At 49.1% G+C, this 5,615-nt stretch overlaps 1 long non-coding RNA gene across 1 annotated transcript; it reads left to right on the top strand.

Moving 5' to 3' along the window:
• The first annotated feature begins 3,251 nt into the window (after window positions 1–3,251).
• On the top strand, window positions 3,252–5,348 carry LOC125118794 (uncharacterized). Its single transcript, XR_007132893.1, has 2 exons — window positions 3,252–3,346; window positions 4,482–5,348. It is a non-coding gene; the product is annotated as an uncharacterized LOC125118794 (long non-coding RNA).
• The last annotated feature ends 267 nt before the right edge of the window (window positions 5,349–5,615 follow it).

Below are 5,615 nucleotides of genomic sequence, written 5' to 3' on the forward strand. Positions count from 1 at the left end.
CTGGTAAACCAGCTTTCTGGGAGAACAAAGGAAGTTCCAGTTTGAAGTGTTTGCCAATTGCCAAGGTGTAAATGTTCCCACTGTGGCTGATTTGAAGCTAGCAATGGCTTAACAAGTGGCTTGCAGATTTTTGAAATATGGTTCCAGAGCAGGTACCATTGCTGCAGCACACCCCTGCTCTCATTCTGCATCAGTTGAGGCTTATTTCTGGGAAGCTCAGCACTTAGGCTCTGCCTGCCCTGAAAACTTCCTCCGCTTGGAGTTTCAGGAAGTCCTCGTTGTAGTTGGGAAATCTGTTCAGGTGCCTCGTGGCTTGGGTGGAGGGACACGGGTGGGGCACCGACAGAGCTTGCAGTAAGGTCTTTGCAAGGCTCTTGCCCCCTGCTTGGAACGCCTGCTGCTTCTTAGCCCTTACCCACCACCCCCAGCCAGTGAGCTTCTGTTCATCCTTTCCTACTCAGCTGCGGTGTCACCACCTCTGTGAAGCCCTTCCTGCATTCCCACACACTGTCCTTGCTCTCATGTCAGCCCGAGAGCACCCCTCGGCTTGTGGATTGCCACCTGCCTTTCTCCCTCACTGCACTGCAAGCTGCCCTATTAGTTTCTGTAACCGCGGTGGTTAGCCCAGTGCCTGGCACAAACTTAGGGACTTGGTAAATAGATAACTTGCCCCACCCTACCCTGGCACCTAGTGATGACTGAGTCAAATCAACACTCTCCCCTGTTCTCCCTCCCCTATTTGTATATCCGCTGCTCCGTCCATCAGTTGGTCTCTCTCCAGCTTTATTGCTTCTTCCCGTCCATTTCCAGAGAGGACTTGAGGCAACAAGCAGGTGCTTCCTTTCCCATGAAGGTGTGAGCGACCATATTTTCTGAAGCAACAACCAGGACACGTGATCGGACACATGTTCCAACACATGGTCTGACAATGGGACAGAATATTTTAAATCACCACCGTCTCGGAAAATCTGGTGCTGTGTAGAAAAGAGCCAGGAGCCACGGCCTCGTAACGCACACCCAGAGCAGGCAGGAGTTCTGTTTTAAAGACCTCTGCGATTCTAAGAGCGGCGTGTGAAGATAGCTGAAGAGAGAAGCTGATTTCCGTGGCACTCTAGCTGGAAAAATTGGTGGCGGAGACAAGTGCTCATTAAGACCATATGCTGTATTTCTAATCGATGGCTCTTAGAAGTAATTCTCCGACATTTCATTCATTTTTACTGCCTCCCCTTCAGGGGCAGGAAGAACAGTGCTGTGAGCCCGCGTTTATAGATGAGGGTATTTAGAAACAGAGAGGTTCAATGGCTTAGCCCCAGTCACAGAGTGAATCAGAGACACCGCCAGCCTCGAATCCAGAATTCCAACTTGAGCTTCTGTGCCAAGATCCCTCGGGGCACATTTCCTCTCTAATTTGCATAAATCATCAACATTTTTTTCCAAGCTTGTGCTGAGAAAGCCCCTTTTCAAACAGCGGAAACTCCCTTTGCCTTCTGTCGCCTTAGTTTTATTTTATGAACCAAATTCTTTTACTTCAACACGTAGCCTTGCTGTTTTCCCTTCCGTGGAGCCCTTTGCAAAAGAGGTCGTGACCTTTGCTTATAGGTGAAATGGACACGGGGTGGGCCTACCTGAAATGAGACCGTTGATCCGGAGACCGTATAACGTGTAATTTCAAGTCATGTTCAAAATCCCATGCAGTTGATTACAGACCTTGGATCCTGGCAGGTTATCGGGAACATAAGAATGGATAAATGATGCTACCGGTGTTTGGACCCTGTTGGGTGTAAGACGTGCCTCCAACCTTGGGAGCAGATTCCTAGGATTAGAAATAAGAAACTGGACGTACCAGGGCCATGTGAGCTTTGAGAAATTTCAGTTTGGAAATATGCAGGGAGTCATACCTGACATGGAAGGTATGTGAACTTGGGCTTCTAATCACCAGCATAATTACATAATTACTCGCAATCCTCTCACATATTTAAGAAATTCTTAGCTTATGACCTCATCCGTCTGATGGTCCTTAGGTGGCTCCAGTATTGAGGTTTCTGGGCAGGAATTGCACTTCCTGGAATCCCAGGTCAGCACTTAGCGCACTGCTGACACTCACGAAATAGTAATAATCCGCTTGAAAGTAAAAACAGATGCGACGTGTTTGGAAAAAACGTCTCCTGCCTGTCAAGTACGTTAGATAATCAAAATAATTGATGGCTCGTCTCTTTAACCATTAGAAAAAAAAAGAGTTATATCTATTCGAAATCTTTGGGAAAATAAAATTCAGCACAGAGGAGAGGCTTTTTGTCTGCATGGCATAGTAATTTACTTTATGACTTATCACATTAGTCAGCTATTGCTGCATTAATGCCGTGTAACAAAAAGTTTGAAGCACACTCAAATTCGTTACTTAAAATGTTTATTTCCTGTTCATGGGGGGGGAGCTGGGGTTCTGTTGATCTCAGTTGTATCTGGCCACACTCTTTAGCTTGGGTCCAGGCCTCCTCTACCTGTCTCCTTCTCCTCCTGGGCCCGGCAGCTTCCTGCGTCATCCTAATCTCGCGGCAGATCACCGGAGAGCAAAAAGCAGGCCAGACAGCGTGAGCACATGTACAACCTTTGCTGGCTGTATGTCTGTTCACATTCCATTGGCTAAAGCAAGTCACAGGGTCAAGCCCAAGGTCAATAGGGTCAGGGAGCACAACAGCCCAAGGGGGTGTGGGGAGTAAATATTTGCTGAGCAATGCTCTAGTCTCTCAGTCATCATCCCTGAAAGCCTGTGTTATGGACTGAACAGTGTCTCCCCCCCCCCCAATTCATATGTTGCAGCCTGATCCCCTATACCTCAGAATGTGCCCTTTAAAGGGGTGACTAAATTAAAATGAGGCCATTAGGAGTTCCCGCCGTGGCGCAGTGGTTAACGAATCTGACTAGGAACCATGAGGTTGTGGGTTTGATCCCTGGCCTCGTTCAGTGGGTTAAGGATCTGGCGTTGCCGTGAGCTGTGGTGTAGGTCGCACATGCGGCTCGGATCCGGAGTTGTTGTGGCTGTGGTGTAGACCAGTGGCTACAGCTCCGATTTGACCCCTAGCCTGGGAACCTCCATATGTCATGGGTGCGGCCCTAGAAAAGACAAAAAGACAAAAAAAAAACGACAAGAAAAATAAAATGAGGCCATTAGAGGGTGCCCTAATCCAAACTCACTGGTGTCTTTTTTTTTTTCCTTTATAAGAGAAGAAAAATTTGACCCAGAGGAAAGGCCATGTGAGAAGGTCGTTGTCTGCAAGCCAAGGAGAGAGACCTCAGAAGAAACCAAACCTGCTGACACCGTGACTTTGGGCCACCAGCTTCCAGAACAGTGAGACAATAAATTTCTGTTTTTTAAGGAGTTCCTGCTGTGGCACAGCGGGTTAAGAATCCCACTGCAGGGAGTTCCCGTCGTGGCGCAGTGGTTAACAAATCCGACTAGGAACCATGAGGTTGCAGGTTCGGTCCCTGCCCTTGCTCAGTGGGTTAACGATCCGGCGTTGCCGTGAGCTGTGGTGTAGGTTGCTTAACGATCCGGCGTTGCCGTGAGCTGTGGTGTAGGTTGCAGACGCGGCTCGGATCTCACGTTGCTGTAGCTCTGGCGTAGGCCGGAGGCTACAGCTCCGATCTGACCCCTAGCCTGGGAATCTCCATATGCTGTGGGAGCGGCCCAAGAAATAGCAAAAAGACAAAAAGACAAAAAAAAAAAAAAAAGAATCCCACTGCAGCCGCTCGGGTCACCGCAGAGCCACAGGTTGGGTCCCCGGCCCAGCACAGTGGGTTAAAGGATCCAGCGTTGTCACAGCTATGGCATAAGTCAGAGTCGTGCCCAGGAACTTCCATACGCTGTGGGCACAGCCAAAAAAAAAAAAATATTTGGAGTTCCCGTTGTGGCGCAGAGGAGACAAATCCAACTAGGAACCATGAGGTTTCGGGTTCCTTCCCTGGCCTCACTCAGTGGGTTAAGGATCCGGCATTGTCCTGAGCTGTGGTGTAGGTCGCAGACACAGCTCGGATCTGGCGTGGCTGTGGCTGTGGTGTAGACCGGCAGCTACATCTCCGATTTGACTGCTAGCCCGGGAACCTCCATGTGCAGCGGGTGCGGCCCTAAAAAGCAAAAAAAAAAAATTCTGTTGTTTAAGCCACCCAGTCTGTGGAATTCTGTTACAGCAACCCGAGGAGACTAATACAGCCTGTTACCCCGCGCGGGTGACTCAGGACCGTGTCTTACTCATTGTGTTGTTCCCCTCCCAGTACTTAGCACATGACCATGTGTACATATTTATGTATATTTGATGAATGAATGAAATCTTCTCTCAGTTTCAAAAGTCAGTAATTATTTTTTCAGCCAGACTCATGGTTGCAAGCATTAGAAACGGATTTAAAGTGTTTTCGGTTTTTTTTTTGTTTGTTTGTCTTTGTTTTTGTTTTGTTTTGTTTTGTTTTCATTCTGCGGCCTATGGAAGTTCCCAGGCCAAGGATCAGATCTGAACCGAAGTTGCAACCGACACCACCGCTGCTGGACCGGGCCAGGATTGAACCTGCATCCTGGCGCTGCAGAGATGCTGCCGATCCTGTTGCACCATGGCGAGAACTCCCCCATGGAAAGTTTTTTAAGCAAAAAGGAAATCTTTGGGGTCAGATGACTGGGGTAGCTTCTAACAACTGCAGAGTGATTCTAGGCACCAGGGCCTCACCTGCCACGTCCTCGTACCACACTCTCTCGCTGAGGCCCTTGGCCTGGTTTGTGCAGAGAAAACAACCGCTAAGAGAATGCCAGAGTCTCTTTGCCCCAAAAAAGGACATCTCCCACCGCAGATGCTCGCTTTGCAATGTGACTTTGGCGTTCCTCACGGTGGGAGCCGGGGTCTATGTTTTCTGCATTTGAATCTGGCTGGACCCGTGACTATAGTAGAACTGGCCCTACATGACTTCCAAGGCTGGGTCATGAAGGACGACACACAGTTGCGGCCTGGTTTGCCGGGACATGGCCTTTGGAGTCCTGAGCTGAGCTGCCCAGGCAGGAGCCCAAGGCTGCCATGCTGTCCCATGAAAGTGTTCTGACCTAGAGCCCCAGCTGAAGGCCCATCGACCAGCCAGCCTCAACCACCTCATATGAGTGAAGCTGCCTCCACGGACTCTGGTCCCCTGCTATTGAGTTCTCCCTGTAGAGGCCCCAGGTATTGGGGAGCAGGGACACGTCCTCCCCAGTGCGCCCTGTCAGAATTCCTGCCCTGCAGAATCTGCGCGCATGATAAAATGGTAGTTTTAGGCTCCGCTTTGAGATAATTTGTTCCATAGCAATAGTTGGTGGAATAAAGAATCTAGGATTACCTGCTTATAGCTACCCTCCTCCCTCCCTTCCTTCCTTTCTCTTCTTTCGTTAGTTTTATGCAGGTTTCTTTAGTTAGTAGGGTGGGGGGCGGGAGGTCGTCTTGTGGCGATAGCGGGAGAGTAGGCTCTAGAGCGACGGAGGTGCTTTGGCTTTGGTTTCGTGCTTTCTTTTTCTTCTTTCTTTCTTTCTTCTTCTCCTTTTCTCTTTCTTCTATCATCCTCTCTCTGCTCATCTCTCTCTCTCTCTTTCTTTCTTTCCTCATTTT

This window comes from Phacochoerus africanus, chromosome X, assembly GCF_016906955.1.
Source record: "Phacochoerus africanus isolate WHEZ1 chromosome X, ROS_Pafr_v1, whole genome shotgun sequence".
NCBI lineage: Eukaryota > Metazoa > Chordata > Mammalia > Artiodactyla > Suidae > Phacochoerus > Phacochoerus africanus.